This window comes from Rattus rattus, chromosome 5 (genome assembly GCF_011064425.1).
Source record: "Rattus rattus isolate New Zealand chromosome 5, Rrattus_CSIRO_v1, whole genome shotgun sequence".
In the NCBI taxonomy this organism is placed as follows: domain Eukaryota; kingdom Metazoa; phylum Chordata; class Mammalia; order Rodentia; family Muridae; genus Rattus; species Rattus rattus.
Window position 1 is genome coordinate 44,186,251 of NC_046158.1, and position 27,584 is coordinate 44,213,834.

Below are 27,584 nucleotides of genomic sequence, written 5' to 3' on the forward strand. Positions count from 1 at the left end.
CCCGAGGGCAAATAGTGTTTTGCTTTATTCTGTCCTAATGTAAGCCACTGCTGGTTTACTCATGGCTCTTCCTTTTTGGGTCTGTTTGAAATTGTGTTTTTCCTCAGGGTTCAGCAAATGGCTAATGCTCCCAACTTAACTTCCTGGAGAACAATTAACCTCATGGTCACAAAGGGACCAAGTATGGTCCGCATTTGCTGGCCTCGTATTTTCAGATTGCTTAAATTTGTTTTTCTTTCTTTCGACTTACCACATTCTTGCTCTTTGGAACACATTATTGAAATTGGATCTTAAAGAGAACATTTGAAAAGAAAGGAAGGTCTCTACAATACAGTCTTGCCCACTTTTAAGACAAAAACATGTTTTGCATAAGTTCTCATGAAGTAGCCCAAGTTGGCTTTGATCTTGCAATATTTCTATCTTAGGTTCCACAGGGTCACAATCACACGTGTTTGACAGCATGCTCAGTCAGTATCTTTTGTTATTACACTTTTGTTATTTGAGGTAGTTTTTTACCTCAAATACATGAACGTTAATTTAAACTTTACAAAAGATTATTCATCCATTTAATAGTCCATAATGACATTAAAATTAACCAGTGTCATGTCTTTTATGCATATATTTATATTAGTTTTTAATTATACTTAATATTTGTACACATTTGAGGAGTGCAATATGGTGTTTTGATTTGCACACGCTATGTGGAACATATAATTATAATATACTAAACATGGTATCATACTCAATGTTTCAAATATAGAATAAAGTCCCTAAATTAAGGACAGTGGGATGAAAACTCTTAAAAATACAACCAACTTTTACCTTGCTAATCCTTGAAAATTATTATACTTTGAGAAGTGTAGACCAAAATTATTCCAAATAGTGGTGAATCTGGATTGTGTAGGTTGGAAAACTGGACTCCACCCTTGAACAATAAATTAATCAATGCCTTTCTGATGTGCAAAGTAACATAGTTACTGAACACCATCAACTTATAACTATACAGAATCAGATAGCAAAAAGCGAAATCAAAACCTTCCTGATTGCAACTCTGCAAGTGCCATAGCTTGCCCACCAGTGGGGGCGATGGAACCTGAAGAGAGCGCCTCCAGTAGACAGGCAGGTCCCCAGTGGAGACCTGGGGTTGCTCACCTACCTTTAACATTTTTGGCTCAGAATTGTTCCTGTCTAAAGGAATTGCAGGAACAAAAATGAAACAGAGAACAAAGGAAAGGCCATCTAGTGACTAGCCAAAATTGGGATCCATCCTATGATGAGGCACCAAACCCTGACACTATTACTGATGCTATGCGTACTTGCAGGCAGGAGTCTAGCATGGCTGTCCTCTGAGAGGCTCTACCAGCTCTGACTGAGACAGATGCAGATACTCATAGCCAACTATTGGACTGAGCTTGTGGATCATTATGGAAGAGTTAGGGGAAGGATTGAAGGAGCTGATTGGGATGGCAACCCCATAGGAAGACAAACAATGTGAACTAACTCATATCCCTGGGAGCTCCCAGAGACTTAGCCACCTATCAAAGAGCATACACGGGCTGACCTGAGGAACCCTGCACATATGGAGCAGAGGATTGCCTTGTTTGGCCTCAGGGAGAGAGGATGTGCCTAATCCTGCTGAGACTTGATGCCCCAGGGAATGGGGATGCTTGGCTTGGTGGGGGAGCACCCTCTCAGAGGCAAAGGTGAGAGGGAATAGGGTGAAAAATTCTGGGAGGGATGACCTGGAGGGAGGCAATATTTGGAATGAAAATAAATAAAATAATTGGTTAAAAAAAAGAAAATCGGGGTTGGGGATTTAGCTCAGTGGTAGAGCGCTTGCCTAGCAAGCGCAAGGCCCTGGGTTCGGTCCTCAGCTCCAAAAAAAAAAAAAGAAAAGAAAAAAGAAAATCAATAACCTAGTAGGAGTGAACAGCCAGAAGGAATATAGTAAAATCCTCTCAAGTGTGTCACAATAAATTTCATTATGACCTATGACTGTGACAAAACAATTGAGAAATTTATCTTATCAGTTTTACAATATATATCTAGTTTGACCCTAAATGTTCTTGGAAGATACCAGTGTTCTTCCCTTCCTTGCCAGGGATTCTATAAAGTAACCTAACCCAGTGTTTTAAAGAGTGTAATTTGCTTTATTTCTCCAGATATTCTAAGTACTCCCAGTGCATCATAAAATCATAAGGATTGCAGAGTCATCTTTGTTACCTTGCCAAAGTAATCAAGTTGCAGTAGAGTCAGGCTTGTCCTAGAATTCCGACAGACCCATTCTGTCAGATTGTTGACTAATCACTCCTGGGTCATGATCACATTCAAGGTAGAAAGTTACTGAAAAAGTACCCAGAAGCTCTCCATGGAAAACAAGTGTGTTACAGCAATCAGACTCTCTAATTTGATTCTTGTAATCTTTGATACAACTGGCGACTCTGAGAGGGATGACCTGACTCATGCCTATGGAAGAAAGAAACTCAGGAATGAGATCTATCTCTAGAGTGCTGGAGAAGCTCCAGCAGCCAGCTGAGCTCCTGTATCTCTCTGGTGTCTTCGTTCTGCCAGACTTCCTTGCCTCCTCACCGGTGCTTAGCTTCTCAATGGGTAAAGTAAGCACATAGATTCTAATGTGGTTTTTCTGAATTGATGACCAGACAGAGGAGTTTGAAACAGTTTTTCTATGTGTCCAGTCCTAAGCCTCTATCATCTTCTCTGCCTATGTTAGCTTGACATGAACCCAAAACTTTTCAACCATGTGCTAGACCCTGGGCTGATGATTCGATGTAATGGTGTCTGATTTGCCTTTCAGGAAGCCTGTAGTCTCCGAGAAGACAAATGTGTAATGTTCAATAGCTGACACGAGCACTGTTGAGTGACATGGTCCTATCAGTATTGCTGAAGAGGACCATGTGTACATCTCTTGGCTGTACATCAGCATTTTCCCCAGCCTATCTATCAAAAATGAAGAATCAGTGGTCGAAGCCAGACAACTTCAGAATATCTGGGTTGCAGCTCCATGAGGTAAAGCTGACTCAGACTGAATACAGAAAGATACTAGGCTCAACTCAAACGTCTTCACATAACTCTACAGCATGCACACCACTGGATTTCATTTTTTTGTTAATCTTAATAAACATTACTGAATAAGGTAAAACAAGGGTAAAGTAATATCAGTGGAAAAAATTGCTGCTTCAGAACTGCTCATCCAAAGAAATTCACATTGTTAAATCCTTTAGGCATCCTCTTCCCCTCAGCTGGACAGTTTCTCATCATTTTCTGAGTACACGATGATGGACTTGTCAGGGTGGTATTCAGGTAACAGAAGACCTCAGACACCTGGATACCAAAGCACTGGAGTCTGAGATTAAACTCATGGCAACCTACCTTGCATCTTATCCTGTGCCTAATTGTTGCCTAGTTGGTAATTACTTTCTCCTTTCCCTTCTATTTCTTCCTCTTCCTCCCAGGGTACCCTAATTTATTTTCAAATAGTATAATCAAAAATGCTCAGTAGCTGGGCATAGTTTGAGTGCCCATCAGTTGTGGAAGAAAGCTATCAACATTCTCTTTAATTCCCCAAAGAATTCTGAGCTCGATGATGAATTATATAGCCACCTAATACTGAGCCAACAGCAGGCTTTTCTGAATTCAGCTCTCTAGGCTAAACCAGCTTTAGTAGGATTTTCTTCACACAGCTGCAGTTTCATCTTACAAATAATGAAGGACATGAGAAAAAAATGAAATGTTATGGTTGATGTTTTCTTTTGTATTCCTATTCCCAATCCCTCTGTTTCCCCACACGAGCACCTTTTCTCCTATTGATATCTAAAACAAAACCTGCAATGGAGCAGGCAACCCACACAGCCGATTCTCCAGAGATCATAGGTAACCACCCAGTGCCTCTGCATGCTTGTTCCTATTTTAGGGCATTTAATCTATTGAAATGTAAATAATTAATAAGCAAGCTTTCTGGAACCTGGGGGAGTTTATCAGGAAACAAATGTTTAGATTAGTTTTGACAGGGAATTGTACTAGATATCACATGTGGATATCAATATCACATGTGGATGTCAATAGGATTTCTTAGATCAACCTAAAATATAGATATACATATTCACATTTCCAATGAACTTCCAAAATATTTTAGGCTATCAAATAAGGACATAGATGACAGAAAAGGAGACTAAAAATGAAGAATAAGGAAAAACAAACCCAACAACTTATCCATCAAGTAAAGGTGGCATCCTAGATGCCCATTTTAGGCAGTCATAATAGTGTAAAACTTTCTCATTTAATAGGTGTCAAACTCTTTTGAATGAATGGTGTTCAACACCAGACAAGAGCAATGCATGACGTTATCACACCCTTATCATACAAATGGTTTTTCTTTTTTTAGAACAATGATAGTTATAAGCCCACCATTATATGTTGAATTAGATTTCCTTCAGACTAGAAGGTGCCACCAGCTTAGGTGAAAGGCAAAGAAATGAAAACATTGAACAGGATATGAATTTTTGAGAATATAAGAAGCCAACTGCTAATCAATTTAGCCATTTAATGGTCAATTTAGACTGACATCTTCTTTGGTTGTGGCCGCCTCACTGCACTTAGTAGACATTTTGTAGCTTATATTTCATCTTTGCTGCATTCTAGTGTGGCTAACAGCTGAAATATCTGATATATCCTTTTCACTCAAAGCTCTCTGACTAGAATCTATTTTCCCCATGGAGTATTACACATAAATCTTATTCAGTGTATTGTTCTTTTCCTTTTCAAATGGGAGTATATGAAATATATAATCATTGATTTTTGAAAGCAAAAGCTTACAAGGAATGATGATTGTAGGTAATAAAATTCTGAGAAGCCTCAATAAAATTATCATAATCGATAATTTTAGTGGTGAAACTGTATAGTGAAATAAAAGAAACTTATCTCAGTGAAAAGTTGTTGGTTGACTGGCATATGGGCACTCTGATACATTTGAGATCAGAGTATAAATTTCTATATTATTATTTCTTTAAGGTAACATACTTTTCAGTCAGTATAGATTAGGAAATCCAGAAATGGAAATGTCATACAGTGAAATTTCGAGGCTAAGTTACCTGAGATAACACCAGTCTACCTATAATTTGGCAGCCATCTGGAATGTTTCCTTTCTTTATCCTCCTTGATGTTCTACTTTTCCTAAATCTGGGTTGCTTATTGTTGGTATCGGCTTCCTAGTCTGTAACTTGTTTCCAGCATTCTATTTAGCCTGATCTATGACTTTTGCCACACTCTTTTTGGACCAAAGCTTTTGAACCTCTGTTCTGTAACCAGGTCAACTAAATTTGGCTCTAAGAAGTTCACTGCAGTATACAGTGGCATTAAATGACATTGTAAGTAGTCTAGGAATGGCATTATATATGGGAAGATATACAGAGGTAAGTGATAATATGACATGACTTGATGTAAGAAATTCTACAGATATTGATATCCACAAAGGGTTTCTGAAATCAAGCCTCTATGAATGCCAAGGTGATATTTAAGTTAATGTTGCATAATATATTTACTTTATAACCTCTTTCTCTCTCTCTCTCTCTCTCTCTCTCTCTGTGTGTGTGTGTGTGTGTGTGTGTGTGAGAGAGAGAGAGAGAGAGAGAGAGTGTGTGTGTAGGGACTAAGATCAGAATTTTTAAGAGATTATCAGTACAATCATATTTGTTATACAATTATTTACCACAGGAATGATACAAAAGCAACCTTGGTGTCTATCAACAGAGGAACTGGTGAAATATATATATATATATATATATATATATATATATATATATATATATATATTTCAGCCATAAAAAGAAAGGAAATTAAGCCATTTACATTGCCTTTTTGTTTGATTATAATTCTTAAAATTTTAATTCAGTTTTTTTCTAACAATTATGAGCAATAGATAATGGCATCATATGTGAAGGAGTGCCAACGAAGGCTGATGTACAGACTTTGTCACTGTTTTATTGGATACTTTCTATTTATATTTCAAATGTTACCCCTTTCCCAGTTTCCCATCCATAAACCCCCATCCTATCCTCCTCCCCCTTCTTCTCTCAGGGTGCTTCCCCACCCAGCCACCCATCCCATGCCTTCCCACCTCCCTGCCCTGACATTCTCCTTCACTGGGGGGCAGAGTCCAGCCTTGGCAGGACCAAGGGCTTCTACTCCCAATGGTGTCCAACAAGGCCATCCTCTGCTACACATGTAGCTAGAGCCATGGGTCTGTCCATGTGTACTCTTTGGATGGTGGTTTAGTTCCTGTGAGCTCTGGTTGGTTGGTATTGTTGTTATGGGATTGCAAGCCCCTTCATTTTTTTTAGAGACAAATTTCACCTAGAGTCTAGCAAATCTAGATTTTACAATGCCTTAATTTTTTAACTAGGATTCAAAGTCTTTGAATATGTCTTGTATTGAAGGAAGACTTATAGTAACCAATATTCCCAGTGCAGAATCAGTTTATTTATAAGAGCAGTCACAGCACACACTCTTGAATTGCTACTAGTGACAGGGGTACAGGGGTTAATTGTTCAGATTATTGTTCATAAAGCTCCCAGAAACCACAGAACAACACACACTATAGACATTGCTTTCAGCTGTCCATGAGAACTACATGGTAGGAGCCTATGTAAAATCACACACACATTGACTGTAGGACACAGAAAAATCAAGCTCAAAATGAACTAGAAGCTTCCTCTCTGATAAGTAGATGTCATATTTGTAAAAGGTGCTATACAGGCAGCTGGGAGAGAGAAGTCATGAGATGTCTTTCCCAGTGGTAGACTTTGACCAGTATTATACTGACCTAACAGGAAGATCTGCCTACTGCTGCAGTAGTGGGGACTATTACTGTGTAACTATCATTTTATGGTTAGGTTGGTGGTTTATCTCACAGGAGGGAATTCATACATGATACCAGAAATGCCCATGGCTACTGGAGAGATCTTATACCCTCAAAAGACACTTACTACTATGGTTTTGCTAAATCAATGTTATGGAAAACTATCTTCAAAATATTGGTTTTTGTTTCTATACATAGGGGATACTGTCATCCTTGACCAGAGAAGTGGCTTGCTTTTCAGTTTAATAGCAATCAGTACTAAATAGCTGCTCAAGGTGCACAGAATAAGTAAATAAATAATGACTGTCTACATCAGTGGTTCTTAACCTCCCTAATGCTCTGATCCTTTCATAGATTCCCTTACATTATAGTGACCCTAACTATAAAATTATTCCTTTCTACTTCATAACTGTAATTTTGTTATTGTTATGAATAATTATGTAAATATTTTTGAAGATTTGTCAATGGTGTTGAGACCCGTAGGTTGAGAACACTGTTCTCTGGCCATGTCACCATCAATACAGTCTGTGCCACTTGAAAACAAGTGACAGAAGGGTCTTTGAAATCATAAACTTGGGAGGTATGGTTTCCTGCAAAGGGGTTCACATGACAGGGCCAGTCAACATGTAGTCATGGTTGTTCTATCCATCAAATGAAAACATCTTCTCAGCCTCAAGGGCGCCATCATCACTGTTTGGCACTGTGGCATCATTTTACCACCCAGGAGATAGAGAAGAGGACCAAGACAGAGAAAATGAGATGTATTTCTATAATTTAATTCCACATAAAGAAGATATCATTATAAATGGGAAACTATTGAGTAATATTAGATGCTAGGAAAGTGGGAAGTCTTCCTCTTCCCACCCAGTGGTAAATTCTATTGGTGATTCCACCATGCTCCAGTGGATTGCTTCATACCCTGCCTTATAGACAGAGCCTTGGTTAGATTTGTGAGTCAAAACATAAAATAAAACCAAACCCAAATGAAGCAAAGTGCCATGACAGTGAGGAGGGAGAACTGTCAGGGAAAGAAGGGAATAAGAAAGTGTAATGGGAGGGAAGTATACTCAGAATGTATTAATACATTTATGAAATTGTCAAAGACTAATCTTTCTTTAAAAAAAGAAAAATACTAAGTTCTTATAGATTTGAATGTCTGCAAAGATACACAGGGTATCAAGTCTATGGAAGGTGTGTTTTAACACAATAAATTTCCATAACAAGTCAGATAGTGTAATTAGGAGAGAACTCCAGGCCTCAGAATAAAAGCTGCTTATGTGCAATATCCATTTGAGCAGTTCTATGTCAAGTTCATGGTAGTAGTAGTAGGAAGACCCTAGGAAGGTCTACTACTGAGATGTGAAAATTACCAAGCTGTGCTTGTCTGCTCTACAAAACAAGCATGCTGGGGGGAAGCCAAAGCTTTCAAAATTAAATACCCTTGTAATCCTAGTCTGTCAAACCCTTGACCAGAAACAGCTGGCCACAGTCCATTTAAGACCTCAAAGGAGAGGAATGCATTCTTGTCTCTGTTTGAGAAACAAAAAGGGATCTAGTAATGAATGTAGCTTGTACAGTCCCCAGCAACCCTAAGACCTTTTGGACAACAGTATTAGATGCCAATGGGTCTTTGAAATGTTCTTATTAAATCCAGATTGGGACATTCCTTGGAGGCCCAAGGACCTCTTGGGACTGCCTTTTTACTTCTCTTCATAGTCCTGAGTCTGCCTGATACTTTATGATCCCAGAGTCCTCCCAAACCACTCTCGGCTTTCAAATGTGAAGGACTCAACACAATAGCTGCCCACCAATTTCAAATTGGAGAGCGACAACAGAGAAACTTTGAAAAAACTGAGCTGAATGACAGTTAAATAGTTTTTAATCTGACTTTGCATTGGGCAAAACCATGACCAACTTATGGTCAAGGGAAGATAGACTCTAAGGACCAGAGCCAAAATAGAAACCTATAATCTGTGGTTCAGGAAGTGAGGACTTTGCTGAACTAGAAGCTTCACTCTTTGTGTTTAAAGTAAAAAAGGATAGAATATTCCACAGGACATAGTTTTTCATTCAAGAACTACAGTCCCCAAAGAATCAACATCTGGTGTTCTAGTTGAAAACCAAATAGTCTAATTCTAGATGTTTTGAGTTTGAATTTGTATAAGCAGGTCCCTATGTTCTGCTCTTATTTCAATCAGCTCTTTAATACCTACACAAAGAGGTTGATACCCGAGTCTGCTATGGAGCAATCGCCAGTTATTCTCAGCTATTATCAGTAGAATGCGCTGAGAACAAAAAGCTGCACCAACAACAGTGAGACCTAATGGATTGGTAGAGGATGACAGAGTATCACAAGATGGGTACTGGTTTATGAAAAAAAAAAACCAGTAGCCTCATAAATATATGCAAATCAGAATCGTAACTGGGTCAAGAGATATGACAGCATATCCATAACAGTCATCATAAGAAAGCCAAAGACTCCATCTTTCGGTGTTTGGCAGGTGAAATGATGTTGTATGATCCAGGAGATACAGGAGAAAGAAAGACTAAGGCAAGGGAAATGATGACTGTTTTACAAATTAATCTCATGGGAAGAAAGACAGCATCTTTCTTAACAGTCAGTGGAGGCAGGTAAGGTTGGTAGATAGTCTCAAACTGATGTTAATATTAATATTGGCTTGTGAAAATAAAATGCCAGACTCCCAGAAATGTAGCAATAATTAAAGATATAGAGACCAAGGATTTGTGTGAAATCAATGAGGTAGAGGAAAAAGGTAATAAGGTGAAAATGAGGTAAGCAAAGGGGATAAAATGTAATTATATTGTAATTTCAAAAATTAAATATATACATATATATTTAAAATATTTCTTGTGAACTAAGGTTTTACCATAAGCTTTTAAGACAAGGTTAAATAGTGGCTAGAGAGTTGTATGTGTGTGAAACTCCAGGTACTGCTCTGACATGCAGATCTTATTCCAGTGAGGTCTAGTATTGGAAGCATTATCATAATTCTTATCCAAGGAAGGGCTCAGGCAATGTATTGACTCTACATTTCTAATCTGATGAGACATGCTTCACCTCACTTGTGCAAATTCAATCATATGCACATATCAACTACCTTGTCCATTTATTTACTCCATGAGAACCAAGAGACAGAAGTCCAGTTCCCAAGTGTTTGGTTCTTACTTCACTTCTCCAAGTGACACTGATAGGCAGCTAGAGTGGACAGGTCCCCATTATGTCATCCAAGGCTTGACAACCCCTAATCCATAGCCTCATGACAGTTTCAGTTAATTCTATTAAACATATCTATGAATAATGGGGAGCTCATGATAGCCTCTGCTGAACTGCAAGACTGAATGGATTTCTGCAATCACAAATTTTTAATGTCTAAACTTGACTGCATCAGTAATAATAACTATATCAAATAAATTCTAAACAGCCTACTTACTACACTTAATACTTTTAACTCAGAAAGTAAGGTCATACACTGAAAGCTAAACTTGAAATTGAAAAGAGAAAAAGAGTCATATTTACAGAAGACCCAAGGGTGTTACCATATGAGTACACCATTTACGAGGATGAACTCTTACAGGTTATAATATTCTTTCAAGAGTATGTGAGACAAAATTGACTTTCTCTTACTCTCATAACTCTGGACCAGTGTGTAAAGACTCCCTCTTCCTTATGAATGCTACACTTCAAATGGGAGCCACACTGGTGAAATAGAGAAAAACAAATTGTTACATAAGTGATTGCTCTCATGAAATAATTCATATTGTCTCTATTAGTCCTTAGCAGGAATTGGTTATTTATCATTTTTAAACAAATGATGGCAGCATTAAATATTAATAATTCATATTGTTACACCAAATGCAAATAAATTATAATTCTAAATTTCCCAAGTTTTATGACTGGGATTCTAGTTCAATTATTAGATAGCCCAGTAACTCATCAAATTATTACTTAGAGTATGGAAATTAGGAGGGTAACTGTAAAGTGAATGAAAGAAGCCTGTAGAAGAGGAAGGGTTCTTTTCTTCCTCATGGGTCTCGTCCATAGTACTTGTAAAAGTAGCAGCTGATAATCACACCGAAGGGTTAGTCATGGAAGGCAAGGTGCCAGGATTTTGAACACTCCACAGCAGGCCCCTTCTACTGTGCTCTACAGTCTCTCCAAATACCCAACAAAATATTTCCACACTTCCATTTCACAATTTCCTGACCAAAATCCACGTGGCCCACTGAAAGAGTCCATCAGCTCTTTAGTACTGCTCTGACAATTTTGTAAATGTTGCAGGTAACATCACCAGAATAGCATCATCAATTCTAAAAAGGAAGCAGACATCTAGAAGAAATATGCTTGAGAGATCACACAGCACAAGAAATAAAACATAAATCATGTTGAACCAAATATTGCCAGACTCTAAGCTGTTCAAAAGCAGCACACCGCTTCCAATAGCATTTTTTCTGCTTTCATACTGAGACTGTAGCATCAAAAGTTCCATTCTTGAATGCACAAAATTACCCAAAATACAGAGTCTAAATTCCTTAATAGTATAGTCCAACTCGCATAACCTCCTGTTTCATCTATTCTGACCACCACTCCCTAGGGATATCAAGATATTTTACAGTAAAAAAAAAAAATCATCTTTTGGTTTCGGCTTACCTGGCTGGGTGATATAACTAACCACACATGCAAAGCAAACACGCACCTTGCAACTGTTAGTTCAGGTCTAGCTATTCCTGTTCTTTTTGGTTCTCAAACATTTCCCAGAGACTGTGCACGGGGTGGGGCGGGTAGAGTAGGACAGAAAAGCAGGGCACAGCCATGAGCTATCCCCATCCTGGGATTGTCTCTAAAAGAAATGAAGAAGAATGCACTTACTTGTTGCCAAATGATAGTCTTCACAAAAACTCCAGCAGGAAACCCAGAAGCAAGGCTCATGAGAGCCCTTTGCTCTCCTGGGCTTTCCTCTCAGATCTCTCTGCTTAGGGGGTCGTGACACTGAGCTTGCTGTCCACTGCTGTTGCCAGCTAGACACTCTGCCACCTGGCTGTCTCCTCAGTCACAGACCCAGAGACCACCTACAGACAGATGCCCAGCAAGCCTTGTAGCTGGTTTTGTTTCCTTTGCCTTCCTGCCTCCCTTCTCTTGGCCACTCCCCCACCCTCATCTCCAGGCCAGTCAGGGACTCTGGAAGCTGGATAAGCAAGCGTGGGCGGGTGATAGTGACAGAGACCCAGCTGCAGAGGCAATGACAGCCTCAGCAGTGGCTTTGCATCCTCCTGCTGCCTGGGAAGGAGCCAGTCAGTTAAGGGTTTTGTAAAGAGAGAGGGAAAGAGCTGGGAAGGGGCATGAAGGGTCCAAAACCTGGGAAGAAGAGCAAAACCAGGATGCAGCAAAAGTGTGTGTTTCTATGATACTGAGTGTGTAGAAAAGAGCAGAGGGAAGTATATTAAAAGGAGGGTGGTAAATGCAGGGTCCTGATCTGCAGGAAGTTTCCCCTGCACTGGTCTGATTATGCAGTAGAACATCTGGGGCTAAATGTCAGCTGGAGTGTGAGCCTTCAGGATGGGAAAGTGGACATGGCCGTGGATGCTGTTCTGAGCAGGTGTGCAATTGCTTAGGAAACAATCTACTGGAAGACTATAACCATTGCATATTTGTGTCCTACTCTGGCTATTGGGATATGAGTGAGGTACAGAGGAGACTTATTGTTGTTTTAAAACACTGGCAATCTCTTCATCTAAAGTATATTCTGAGGGCTGTAGGGAAGATATGCTAGGTTTTTGTTGTTTTTTATTTTGTTTTTTTTTGTTTTGTTTTGTTTTTGCTGAGATGGAACAGAAGTTTTGAAACAATATAGACCATTCATGGTATAATCTGTCCAGCTATCACAATGTTTTATTAAACTATGATTTGTTAAAAATCAGCATATGTCCATGAATAAAAATAATCATTTTGCAAAATTTAACCCAGTGCTATTGTCATACCCCAAAATAAAAGTTAGAACTTTGCAATGCCAAACATTCATTTAATTTGTTTCTCAAAGATGGTACATGGATTTCCAGCTTTTCTTGCCCAAGTTTTGTAGTGTTAATACAAGTATATTTCCTAGTGTATAAAGCTTTCTCTTGGAGCAATTTGCCATACTTACCAACACAATCCTGTGTATCCTTTAGTATATCCAAACATAATGTGAACTCAACAAATACTTCTGTAAAACATTCTCAAAGCTAGGCAAATACCATATGGAAAAAGTACTATAGCGTGTGTGTGTGTGTGTGTGTGTGTGTGTGTGTGTGTGTGTGTGTGTTTAAAACCCAGAATTCCTTCTATCTAAAGGAAATGCAGGGACAAAGAATGGAGCAGAGATTGAAGGAAAGGCCATCCAGAGACTGCCCCACCTGGGGATCCATCCCACATGCAGACACAAAACACAGACACTATTGCTGCGGCCAAGAAGTGCTTTCTGACAGAGCCTGTTTCAGCTGTCTCCTGAGAGGCTCAGCTAGATCCTGACTAAATACAGATGCTGATGCTCAAAGCCAGCCATTGGACTGATCACAGGGAACCTAATGGAGGAGTTAGGGGAAGGACTGAAGGAGCTGAAGGGACCTTATCTGACATCATTGGGAAGAGAAACCCTTGGTCCTGTGAAGGCTTGATGCCCTAGTGTAGAGGAATGGTAGAGCAGTGAGGTTGGAGTGGGAGGGTGGTTGGGGGAGCACCCTCAGAGAAACAGGGCAATGTGGGATGGGATAGGGGGTTTACAGAGGCGAAACCAGAAAGGGGGATAACATTCAAAATGTAAATAAATAAAATATCCAATTTTTTAAAATTGGTTTAAATGGAGTTATCTTTTAATGGGGGGAAATTGCCTTCCCCAGGCATCACATGCTTTCAGATTGCAGAATGCCAGCTAAGGGTTACCGATTTTAAGTTGTCCATCAAGTCTCGTAGACACCATTTCCAACATTATACATTCTTGCTATTCCTCTTGGTTGCCCTTAAGAAATTGATTGTAAACCCTATTCCTAAGAACCTCATATACTTGAGTCATAGCATGGGGAAATAAATCTAGCATTGACCTGGAAGTTTTGTCCCTACTGTTAGCGTTCATAGTGCTAGAGGGTCCTATGCAAAAACTCCAGGTCTAATAAGATATACCCACTATTGCATTGTGCCACAAATGTTATTAGAAAATCCAACCACTTACAGATTGGATTAAAAACCCACTCCACTCAAGACGGATGATCAAAATGTGAATGCTTCACTCCTTTAAAAGGGGAACAAGAATACCCTTGGCAGGGAATAGAGAGGCAAAGATTAAAACAGACACAGAAGGAACACCCATTCAGAGCCTGCCCCACAGGTGGCCCATACATATACAGCCATCCAATTAGACAAGATGGATGAAGCAAAGAAGTGCAGGCCGACAGGAGCTGGATGTAGATCGCTCCTGAGAGACACAGCCAGAATACAGCAAACACAGAGGCGAATGCCAGCAGCAAACCACTGAACTAAGAATAGGACCCCCGTTGAAGGAATCAGAGAAAGAACTGGAAGAGCTTGAAGGGGCTCGAAACCCCATATGAACAACAATGCCAAGCAACCAAAGCTTCCAGGGACTAAGCCACTACCTAAAGACTATACATGGACTAACCCTGGACTCTGACCTCATAGGTAGCAATGAATATCCTAGTAAGAGCACCAGTGGAAGGGGAAGCCCTGGGTCCTGCTAAGACTGAACCCCCAGTGAACTAGATTGTTGGGGGGAGGTCGGCAATGGGGGGAGGATGGGGACACCCATAAAGAAGGGGAGGGAGTGGGGATGTTTGCCCGGAAACCGGGAAAGGGAATAACACTCGAAATGTATATAAGAAATACTCAAGTTAATTAAAAAAAAAAAACCCACTCCACAGGACAGAACTTAAACCCAGCTAGGTCATTGGTTGTAAGAAAGAAACTTATGCTTTATTATGCTGAATGGACAAAGCAATAAACTGCACTCTAAATTCTCATCTTTTAAAACATAAATTAGTGCATTTCACATTCTTCTTCAAAGAAATTTCTTTATTCATTGAATAGATTTATGCTGCAACTAAAAATTAGTCAACACACAGAGGATATAGAATGCTTAGCTCTAAAAGGGATAACACACTCTTTCCTACCAAGGCTCAGGATTCATTATGGGAAAAGTGAAAGAGATACAAGAGCCCAGAAGAACAGGATATCTACAGTGAAACAGTATTTGCCAAGACACAAACGGACTGTGGCACACATGGTTGCTAAGCACTGGGGCTGCGTGCACAAGCCTGGTACAAGAGCAAAGCAAACAAACTCCAGGCACAGGCCAGGCCAGATCTCAAATATCCTACCTCTACCTGAGGAGCTGTTGGTGACTGTTACAAATTGAGGGAAAGACCTCTGAACGATTGTCTTGCACCGATACACATTAGCAGTGCTAAATGGACCTAGGGGTTAACAACAACAAAAGGGCATATAAATTTGGAGGAGAAATGGTTGGTGAGGGGGAGCTTAGAAATTGGAGGGGAGACAAAAAGCTGTGAACTCAGTCCAATTAAAATTCGTATGGCATTTTTAAGCAATAGCCATTTGCTATCTCAAACATTTAATAAGTCATGTGAAAGGAGCATAAACAAGGACAAATTTAGATATTGTGTGGAAAAACAGGCAGCTGAAAACTCATGATCTGAAAAGTGAAGTGCAGAGGAATGCCTTCAGACTGAGTTTGCATTGCAAGGTAGAAAGTTTGGTTTTGAAACAGTATAATTAAATTGTTCTAAAACAAATATCCTGATAATGCTGTTAGATAACGGAATTTGCTGAAATGGTCTTACAATCATTATGTTCCAAGAAGTATACTAAACCATCTCTCTCCTTTCTCAGTAGAAAGATGTGGGGAAGGTGGACAATGCTTTACACATCTGTTTTGGACCTTGCTTAGTCTTGTCCATAGTATAATATAATATAATATAATATAATATAATATATAAATAATTTAATCTGATTGACCGTCTTGTTGTATTTTCTAAGCTCTTTTGTCTTTGGCACATACTCAGATTATAGAAGCTGTGGACCAATTATTCTGCCTCATTAAGAAAAAAACACTATTTTAAACAGCCTTTTGACCTAGGAGCACTATTTTTCTTATAGCCTGTGTAAACAGGGTATGTTTGTTCTAACACCAATAAATCAGTATCAGAAATGCAGATAATCTATATAACCATCCCAGAATTTACATAGTCCTGAGTAAATATAAAATATAAATACAGTAAAATAATCAAACAAACAACTCTACCAAACATTCTTTTTGAAACTGCACCTTGGGCTTCAACTGTCTTCTATTAAATTCATATATATATATATATATATATGATTATACACTAATCATATATATATATGATTATACACTAATCATATATATATATGATTATACACTAATCATATATATATATATAATCATGATTAAAAACAGAGACTATAAATTTGAGAGAGAGCATCAGGAGGTGCACAGAAAGGGTTGGAGGGAAGAAAACAGGGAGTATGATGCAATTATGTTTAATTTAAAAATACGTCTAAAAATAATTTATTTTGTGGTTGATAGTATCTTCTCCATCCAAATTCTTACTGTCACTCTTAACGACCTTTACATCCATGTACAGAAGAGATTCAACAGAAGAACTCTAAAATTTTTCCCTAATTGAGGCTTCTCTTCTCCATACCATATTGGACAGAGAGATTCAAAACCATTCTTTTGCTGGGGTCCTTGGTTTCTTCTCAGAGATTGAAGACATTATGCATTTTGAACAAAGAACTGGGAGGATTTGAGCTGGATCTTACCTGAAAGCTTCCTTCCTGAAGATTAGTTTTATATTTATTAGAAGATCCTGTGCAAGCTGTCAAGGGAAGGAAATAACTAATATTCCTGCCCAACTCTAATGCTTATGAACCAATACGATGACCAGTATGTTATGATAGTCCTAAGTGTGCAATGGGGCACTCATGTCTGTGTGGGAAGCAATAACTGTCTACCTGAATTTAAGCCCCTTTCACTAGGAGAGAAACTGTATCTGGTACTGGAAATGTAGTCAACTCCTCATGACTAATGAGGTCATGGATAGTAAAAGAAAACTTGCTCCACACTTAACTAAACCAGCATAATTCCTAACTGTACTCTAAAAATTTGTCTTTCTACCCACAGAGAAAAGTATCTCTTAATACCCATTGAAGGAGTTTCTTTTTGAAGCAGACAGAAACTATTACAGAAATCCAAAACTCATTAAAATAAAGAGAAAAACTGTGGGGTTTCAACCCTCAATGGATACAGCTACAATGCAACTAACTATTGCACCTAAAGTTCAGGGATTATTCTAGAAGAGTTGGGAAAGATTGTAATAGTCAGAGGATCAGAAGGTCTCCTATGAGGTCAAATATCCTAGAAACAACAAAGAAGCTACATTTATGATGACTCAACAATATAGATGATCAAAAACATCCTGAGAAATGGCAACTCTAATAGACATTCTCTTTTGGAGGAGAAAATCTTACTGGGACCCATCCTGTTGACAAAGAATTGTTCAGAGCTACGAACTTCTGAAAGCAGCAAAAGTCGTCTTCCCCAGGAGTGACCCTCCTCGTTAACTGTCCAATATTAAGTGGTCAGCCCTGTATGTAATCATGTACATGCTAGTAAGTAAACAGGATTTTAGCAGGTTATATATGTGTATTTATTTGTTGGAAGCCTCCTAGCCTGGATCTAGTTGAAAGAAGACACAGAATAGGACCCTGTTGGGGCTTAAAGGCTGATGGTCCCTGGATGTTTTAGCTCCCTAACTATATTGAATGCTGATGGTAACTTCTAAAAAGTCCTAAAATCTTTCTTGCTCATTCTGAGGTTTAAAAGCCACTAGTATAGGGGATTAACACCTGTAGCCTAACAACAGGAGGAGGGGGGATAAAGTAATGGAGCTTTTGTTCTATCTCCACAGGAATTGCACAGCTCTAACTTCCAGCCTGCTAGTTGAAGTCATAGGAAGAAAAACGGACACTTTGAAAAATGATTTTAGCATTTATTTCTAAGTTGTTAAATGTTCTCTATGAAAGCTGTCTAAGAAAAAGGGGAAAAGCCAAATGATCATGATACTAAGTGGAATAAGGGAAATTTGCACTCCTCTCTTTGTCCTCAGCACTTATATATCTTTCAGAATACATGCCACATGGTTAAAAGTTCATCACAAGTTTACACATAAATTCAAATTGTAAATGAAATAAGACATTTACAACAGTGAATGTTTACATGCATATCCATTAGAAGTAATTATTTGGGTAAAGATTCATCACCTGTCACAGTTACACAGGTTCATGGAGAGTTAAAAAAACATAACTAAGTTGTTAGTCATGTTTTATATAAATAAAACAACCTATGAGTAATACTTGACAGAAATTCTGAAAATAAAACAGGTCTTTATAGTTGATAGGAATGTAAGTTCATGCTATAGTTGTGGGGAAGAGTATAGAAGTTCAAACTAAAACTAGTGTTATGACATGATCTAACATTTCTCAGTAAAAATCCAAAGAAATCGAAATTGACACATCAAAAAGATAGGTGTATATTCATTTCTTAACTACAGGGTTCACCAACACAACAGTGAGTAAAGAAATGGAATATACACACACTAGAGCACTACAGGACCATAAGAAGCATGAATCCCAGGATTTGCAAAAGCATGAAAGGTTTCTTGTTATGCTAGAGGAACTAAGCCACATCCAGAAAGGCAGATGTCTAATGATCTTATCTCTGTGTGTAAGCATCCAAATGAAAATTAGAAAGGTGAGTTGCAGCTAGAGTGGGAGAGAAGGGAAGGTGAAAATTCCAGCCAAAGTGTACAGATATTTAAATTATGCCAAAGGAATACACTTTGGTGAGACTGTGTATACATGCTAACCAAGTAAAGGAATATTATTATATATGTTAAAAATTACCTAGAACATTTTTAAATTCTCACAACACGTACAATAGCATCAGTGAGGTGATAGATATGTTAAATAGTTTGACTATTTCACAATGCATTCAAATGTCAAAATACCACAGGGTAGCTCACAGACATACTCAATTATTTTTGTCATTAACAATACAAGAGTGAAGTTGTTCTGTTTCTTCAACATGAATTCATTGGGTGGATGCTCTGTCCAGTCAGCATCCTTTCTTTATCCTTGCTGAGGAATGATAAGGAATACATGTGGCTTTTGGACTGTTGTCAAAACCAGGACAATAGCTTTTAAGGATGAATAAATTATAAATCATATTGTAGAAACATGTCTTCCTGAGGGTTGGCATTTTGTGTATCCTTTTATTTTGGAACATGGGAGGTTGAACCCAGGTCCTCTCTCATGCTATGCCAAGCACCATAACACTGAGCTACATTGCCTACCCCAGCATTTATTATTCTTCTAAATTCACATGGACTTTTTGCAAATGCTAATTGATTCTTCAGGTGCAGTCTGAAATATCATGAGAAAAGATTTCAATACCTAAAGTCTTTATACACAAAGACAGTGTTGCTTTCTTATTGTCCTTTTTGTATACATAGAATTTTATAAACAAAACTATTTATAAACTGGAGTTCTTTGGCATTGGTTCAAGAAAACCTTATCATAATCTTCAGTCCTGTCTGTTGTTCTCTAGTTGCTAGAATGTGGCCCTGGTTCTGAGTAAAACTGGAAAAGTTTGACAGTCAGAGACAACAAGGTAAACAGACTGTATCACAGATTCTTAGACATGAAAGATGGCATAATGCTAATTCCAGCCATTTGAGTGTCCTTACAATAGTTGGGGAGAAACATTAACTACAAGTCAAAAAACATTTTAAACTAATCCCTGATTCTTTCAACCCCTGAGATATATAAACAATGAACACCTTATTTCACTTTGAGTTTCCAAAGTCTTCTAAATATAGGCACAATCACTAAAGAAAATAAGAAGAAATTTAAATTAAATATTTAAGTTTAGAAAGGATATTTAACACTTAAAGATGGAATTTCTACTGATGTAGAATTTTTTGAGCTGTTTCATGCCTTCCTTGAGTTTACAATACTGTCTTTATCCTAGGAATCAGAGTATAAAAACTATTAGCCTTTCTAAAGTTCATGTTCAAAATGCTCCTAACCACAATTCATTCCAGTTTCAATTACATGTTCAACAAACACCTGCAAGTACTTCCCAAACAGACTTGGGAGGGTCCCAGAGGACTCCAAACAATAAAAATAAAATCAAAAACATAATTGATATGTTGCAACTTGTTGTCATTTACTGTTATATTTTCATTGCCTGCATACATGTGAAATTGTTACTATGTTTATGCCATGTACACAAGTCAGATTTCAGCACCATAATCTCCTAACATAAGAGTAACTGTAAAACAGCAAAGTTTATGTCTCTCAGAGTTGGAGGAAGGTCACAACATTCCAGATTTTGGCTTACTCAAACTTTTAGACTCTCTCTCTCTCTCTCTCTCTCTGTCCTTTGGGATCTATTACTGTATTCAGGATGTCTAATGAATATACTTACATATAAAACATCTGGATGTAATATTTTTCTAGTACAACTTGGAATTATCAGGTGATGAGTTCAGATAGGCCAGTAAAATAGTAGGTTTTCATTAGTCTTGTAAAATGATTAGTTTTCCAAATTATATATTTATTTCAATTTACTTATTCATTATTGCATGAGTATATGTATACACACACACACACACACACACACACACACACACACACACACACACACTTACCCATAATGGCAGAGCAGGAGTCAATTGACTGAAGTCAGTTTTTTCTTTTCTATATCATCTTCTGGGATCAGAATCCTTGTCATCAAGTTTGGTACCAAGTGTGTTTTCACACTGAGCTATCTCACTGGATCCATTTCTTTCTTTTCTACCACTTTACTTTTGGTTAGATAAAATATCAGCTGAAATCTATTTCTCTTTTAAAAGTTTCAAGGCAAAGCATACAAATATCTTAACTCCTAAGGGCATTTTCTATGAAACTATAAAAGATCTATAACACCAATGCCAGTTAGGCTGACTGGAGGGCACCAGACTAATGCTAAATGCCTCAGTCAAGGATAAAATGATTAGTATCACTAATCTTTAGATTAGTTTCACTAATTCACTATCTGTAAAAAGTGATACCTGTGAGAATCAAGTCAGCTTTCTTTTTAAACAATCATGTATCTTTGTGAAGACACATGATTTGGTCACAGTGCAGCTGGATAAGGCAGGATGCTACAAACAGAAAATTCTCTGAGAATCTTAGGTCAGCAGAAACTCAAGTCCAACCCACACTTCATCCCCTGTCACATTCAGTTGAAAATGAAACATATTCACTCTAGAAGCTTTACATCATAAAAATTTTGAATCTGGTATAATAATAACAGTCAAAGATAGAGGCTTGACTGAAAACAGCACTTGGGTAATGCAGTTGGAAGTAAAAAGACCTGTCCTTTGCTGCAATTTCTCCTTTAAGTCTGTGAATTCTAGTTATGTTCTGAATTTTACAATGCCAATTCTAATGTCTTTCTCTTATGTACGTGACCTGTACCACACTCTAAACCCAACAGTTTGAGCATTCAATGACTGTAATAAGGAAGTTGAATCATCCAAATGCATTGTGCAAAATTCTCAAAAAACTAATACAAATTTAAGTAAAGGAAAGGTCAACTAACCCCAGTCCAACAGAAAACAAAACATCTCATCCCCCAAGATCAGTTTTTTCAAGCATCATACAAATGCACAGTGCCCATAGCACACAACTTTTTATTTGCTCATCACAATATTAGAACCACTGCTGAATTGAAGAATGCCTTCAGGATGGCAGAAAAAAATATAAGTAAATATACTGAAAGAACTGACTCAGAGGAGGCAAAACCAGTAAAGTTCATAAGCAAATTTAAATGGCAGATGTCCCCTTTATAGTAGGGAAGTCTGAGTAACTCAACTGAGTCATCCTCAAAAGTGTGTGGGCATGATGACTGCATACTCTCTCGATATAAGACAGAAACAAAACGCCATTATTTTTCCTTTAATTGGAAATAGATTTTTTTTTCACATAATATATCCTGGTATGGGTTTCCCTCTCTACTCCTTCCTGCCCCTCCTCATATTCTTTCCAATCCCAACCTATTCCCTGTCTGTCTCTCACTAGAAAAGAATGGATTTCTAAAAGACCATAAATAAATACAACCAAATAAGCTATAATAAAATAAACTAACACGTTGGAATTGCTCTAGAAAAATCAAACAGAAGGGAAAGAGCTCAAGAGAAGTCACAAGAATCAGAGAACCATTAATTCCCACACTCAGGAGTCCCATAAAAGTATTAAACTGGAAGCCATAATATATATGCATAGGCCCTGGTGCAGACCCTTTGTATCCTACCTCAATCTATTAACTTGTATGAATTTTGATGATGTTGATTAAAAATTCCAGTAAAGGGGATGACATGTGAAATATAAATACATAAAATATCAAAGAAAAATAAAATTTAAAAAATCTATTCAATCTTGCTCTTATACTCTTTCTGCTTTCTCTTCTTCAGGGCTTCCTAGCCTGAAGAATTTTGATGAAGACACCTTGTTTAGGACTGAATGTCTCAACCTCTCTCTCTATGTAATGTCTGGCTTTGAGCCTCTGTGCTTGTTTCCATTTATGACAGGAACAATCTTCTCTGATGATTATTGCAGAATGTCATTTGGAGTCATTTTATCACTACAATTTGTTTTGATTTGTTTCTCTTCAATATTATATGCTTTTACCATAGATCCCTGCACTATCTAGTCTCTGGTTCTAGGTCACCCCAGCAGTGCTGGATATGGAGTGTGTTTTAAGTAAAATATGATATTGATTTTGGTTCCTCCCAAAACCTTAGTGCTGCCATTCCATTACCATTACCTTACGGTTAAGGTAGAACTGTATTTCAAGGGGTTTGTGTTGGCTTTGTCTTTACATTTCTCCCTGGCCTTTATCTGGTAACTATAGTTTTCCGAAGTCATCGTATAGTCACATAGCTCCAATTCAGTCATGGCTTTGCCTGAGAAAGGAAGCACATATTTAGCTGGGCCCTAGCAGTCAGTCGTGAAAATTTATCATGCCGACATGTTTACAACATAGCATACATAAAAATTTCTCTCTGGCAGAGTATGTAAATCTGGAAGAAATAGCCACCACTTGTGAGGTTACTACTTCTCCAGTAACATCTGGCTGGTATGTCTCCTTCTTCACTCCCCCTCAGATTTAGGAGTAATAAGTACTCCTTTGTTGTTCCTTACTGAGAAGTTACAAGTGTTTACACAGCCTATTGCCATTACAATTAACGATGTCATTATTTACTTAACTGAGATCTTCTCCCCAGACCACAATTGCCAAGGAATCAGAGAACACGCCTCTTTCTTGTCACATGTGCCAAGCTTCTAAGGAACCTGTAAGTAATTTTGTCTGCTTTGTTAGTTTGGAAATGAAAGTAAATAGCAAAAAAATAATGACCTTCAGAGACCCAAGAATTATTGTGTCTATTAAGCTGCCTGGAAAGTATGATAGTACACCTATGCCCAAAGTTATGGAGATGAAACGATTGCTCCAACACGAAGGTTTTGAATGATAACTACCTAATAAACGCTGTTTGTTTATTACTGCGGTTTGTTACAGAACAATGAGAGCAACAGTATAATCAGAGATTGACTTCCAGACACGTGTTTTAGAGTAAAATCATGACGAACAGGTTAAAAGGAAAAAAATGGCACTGAATTATAAGTAAACAAGCTTCCTCAGAACTGTGACTGCTTATTGCAGAGTACAAGGAGGACTCTGGATATGCTGGAGAACGGGGTGAAATGAATTATGCATCATGAATAGCAAAGATAAGGAAGATTCCCAGATGCACTAAATATTTAAAAATCATTTGAGTAATGCTGCATCTCAGCCTTTCTGAATATTTCTGGTCTTGGTACACATAAGCATGTGCAAGAATAATTTTAAAAGGGCTGACCTCCATGAGCTCAGAGTGGCCCAATTAATAAGTGTTGATGAGTTAGCTTAAAGTCTAGGTTATAACAGACACAGACACAACATTCTTCACCACAGAGATTACCTTAGCAACGGTGTGTGGAAAACACAGCACGAAATGAAGAGCAATGCACAGTCCTGAGAAGGAAGTTGCAGGCGTAGACACTCTGGACTGATGGCTCACGCTTTGTCCCCGAGTCTCCATCTAGTGAGCAGGCCTGAGGATTCTGTGGTCCTCTGTGGACCATCCACAATCCCTTTCTTTATGTGTTTTTCTGTGACACTCGCTTACATCACTTTTCACTCCTTATTCTTGATTTCCATATTCTTCCATTCAAGTGTAGATATGTTATCCCGTTTCTACAGAGACAGGGCCTAGGTACACAAACCCAGGAAAAAGAATATTTGGTTTCTTAAGGTTTATGAACCACCATTGTTAGAGAAATGTTGCATGAAACTAACCCTGATGTTCTATGATCTCCTCCATTTCTGTCTTTTTTAAATTACATTCTGAAATGGTTTCTGTGTGACATTTTTCATCTCATCCCCTCTTCCACATTCCTACAAAATTTGACATTAGATTCTTTCTCTTACCCTGAAATGATTCTGTCAGGAGGAACTATGAGAACATCTCTACGGCCTAAAATGCCCTGCAAGGGTACATGGTAGCAGTTGACACGATCGTATGATGTCCTCCTGGTTTGTCTTTTCTTTTATGTAAGAAAAATCTTCACACTTTTAACAACATAAAATTAAATTGAAAATGACTCTAATTAGTTAGTTGATACCCTGTGATATCTTAAAATCCAATACTCCATTTACTTGAACCTTTGGTCCCTTAGGTAGTTTATAACATCCTATTATAATACTAGAAACTTGGAGACTTTGTACAGTGTACTGAAGTCTGTTCCCTGAATGTCAGAGCACAGGGCCGTTGAATCATTCCCTCCTTGAAACCTTTTCTTTGTGTTTGCTGACACCACACTTTTATGATTCAATATCTCTGACACATCTTCTCAGAAGATATGGTTTTATATTACCTTTAGCTGTGGTATCCAAGAGAACATTCTGCAATGATGGAAATGTCTGACTAACAAGGTAATTAGCAACTGTGTGTAGCTATGGATCATTTGCTCTACAGAGAGTGAACTCGAAGTTAATGCACCTTAAATGGCTCTGATTGATATATATTATTTATTAATGAATTTCCTCAACATTGCCTCCAAGGATTTGCATACAGTGGCATTTACTAAATGTGGGTGGTTGGAATTAAGAATTCCTAGAGGTTGTATTTTAAAGAAGAAAATACTCTACTGCCCCCTGGTGTTTGCATATTATAACCTTGCATGCCACTCAGAACAACTACTGTCACATAATTTGGGGATAGAAGTGAGATTTATTTGAACTGTAGCTGTAAACTTTAGGTTAATTAATAATAATGATGATGATGATGATGATGATGATGATGATGATGATAACTGATTTTTTTTCACTTTTTGATCCATATATTGAAATTATTCCAATCTAAAATTAGTGATCTGGAGCTATAGATTCAGGCTAGTGGCAGAAATTTGTCTAGTATGCACAAAGGCCTGAGTTCAATACCCAACACTGGGAAAAAAATAACACTTCCCATTAAAGTGTGATATGGTGGTATACATGCCTTTAATTCTAGCACTAAAGAGGTTGATGCAAAAAATGATTTCGAGGCTAGCCCGGGTTACATAGCAAAACTGTAGATCTAAAGTAGTCAAAAATTTAGATAAAACAGGAGGATGATAGGCCTTGTGTTCGGTAAGATAGAGATCTAGGGGCTTCCCAGTCTGAATCTAACTTTAGTGGCAGGAGAAGCCAAGAGTGTCAGCTCAAGATAGTCATCCTTTCAGGCTATTCAAAGCCAGAGGGTAGATTTTTTTTTCTTGTTCATTCTTCAACACTTTAGATGAGTGCTCTCTAGACGAGGGAGGACAATTTTCATTCATTAATCTCGTTCAGAAGCAACCTTATAGACACAGTAAAATTAATTTTTCCTTAAATATCAGGCTTTTCCCGAGCCCACTCCATTGACATAGATTTATCTCAATACTTAGTTTACGAAAATGTCTAAGAAAATCTGTAAGACGTGTCTTTTTCCTCTCCTTCCAAATTATAGCATGGGAAACAGCATGAAGAAGATTTCTCTGCACTTTTAGAGCCATCAGCAATCTCAAGGCAACATGGGCGGTGTCTCACTTCAGCTCTGGAGAAGTATACAATAAGGGACATTAGAAATAACAGAGATCCATGATAAAAGCCACAAATGCTCTGTTTTATCTGAGACGTTTTCTCTTGCAAGTTACCACTGGCAAACACAGAGACGTTTTATTATTTACATAAATGAGTATTTGCAAAGTGCCTACTATGTGCCATACCTTGTGGCAAACAGACTGCAAACCCCTTCTACAATCAAAGAGAATATCAGATAAATATAAGCCTACATTAAAAGAACAAGCATAAAATACACTGGAGTGTTAGAAGTGGAGAGCTCGGCTTGGTGTATGGCTCAGTGGTTAGGAAAGTACGGTGTTCTTGCAGAGGACTCTAGTTTGGCTCTTAGCACTGATGTTAGGTGCCTCATAACCCTCTGTAATTCCATTCCCAGGGAATCTGATACTCTCTCTGGATTCTGAATATATATATATGGATTTTAAAACCTTAAAAGTAACTCAGACACTTGCAGAAGTGAACATAAAGCTTTAGCCAGTGTAGAAATTTAAATAAGGAACCCGTATCTGTAGAAATTTATCATAAAGCACGAAGTAGCAGTAGTCCACATTTGTTTAGAAATGGGGATTAGTGCTTAGAGAATAATACAAAAGAAACAATACAGACTCACTCTCTTCCTGATAATGAACCTGTTCTCATAGCACAGTCATAAAAATGATATGGAAAGGGAAATGAATAAGTTGACAAGAAATAACATCATAGACATTAGGGTGTTTTAAACCATTCCAATAGGAAACATTGCCACTAAAGTGCTTCAGGGAAAGAATCATGGTTTGAAATTCTAGGTAAGCTAAAAGGAATGGATATCAAATCAACATTAAAACTTTGTTTTACTAAGATAACTTATTTGGAAAAGACAGAATAAATGAAACTCTTTGCTATACTTTGGGGTTGAGTCTTTGACAGCAAAAACATAATTTTTGTATTGGATCCCAAGGGAAGAAAAGGAGAACAACATATTTGACACATTTCTTATTAAAAAACTTGCTTTTAAAAATGTATTTTGCATTTTGGTAGTAATTGCAAATTTACCTTCAAAGATAAGTAGAACTTCAGATCTTAGAACTACTACAAATGCTATAATTATAACAAAATGAACTTTCTACATATAATCGATTGTAATTGCTTTTTGGCTTCCACCCTTGAGTCATTAAGAATAAATGTCAGTATTTATAATGGCACAAAATGAGTGTTGCTGCAGTGCTAATGATTTTCAATATTCTAAAAGCAAGGACGGAAAACTGAAAATGCACTTAGAGGATGAAAGGAAATGTGAAAACATGCTACCATCCTGTCAGTTTCTGAGCCTCCGGGACCTGGAGACCAGAGGGACAGCTTGCCTGAGGACTCAACAG

General features: G+C 37.9%; 1 protein-coding gene across 1 annotated transcript in view; it reads right to left on the reverse strand.

The window, feature by feature from the left end:
- Scn7a (sodium voltage-gated channel alpha subunit 7) overlaps positions 1–11,841 on the reverse strand; it is a 95,855-nt gene extending 84,014 nt beyond the window's left edge. The window contains exon 1 of the mRNA XM_032903420.1: positions 11,763–11,841. The gene's annotated coding sequence lies outside the window, so the exon portion shown is untranslated. The remainder of the gene's footprint in view (positions 1–11,762) is intronic.
- Between the last annotated feature and the right edge of the window lie 15,743 nt (positions 11,842–27,584).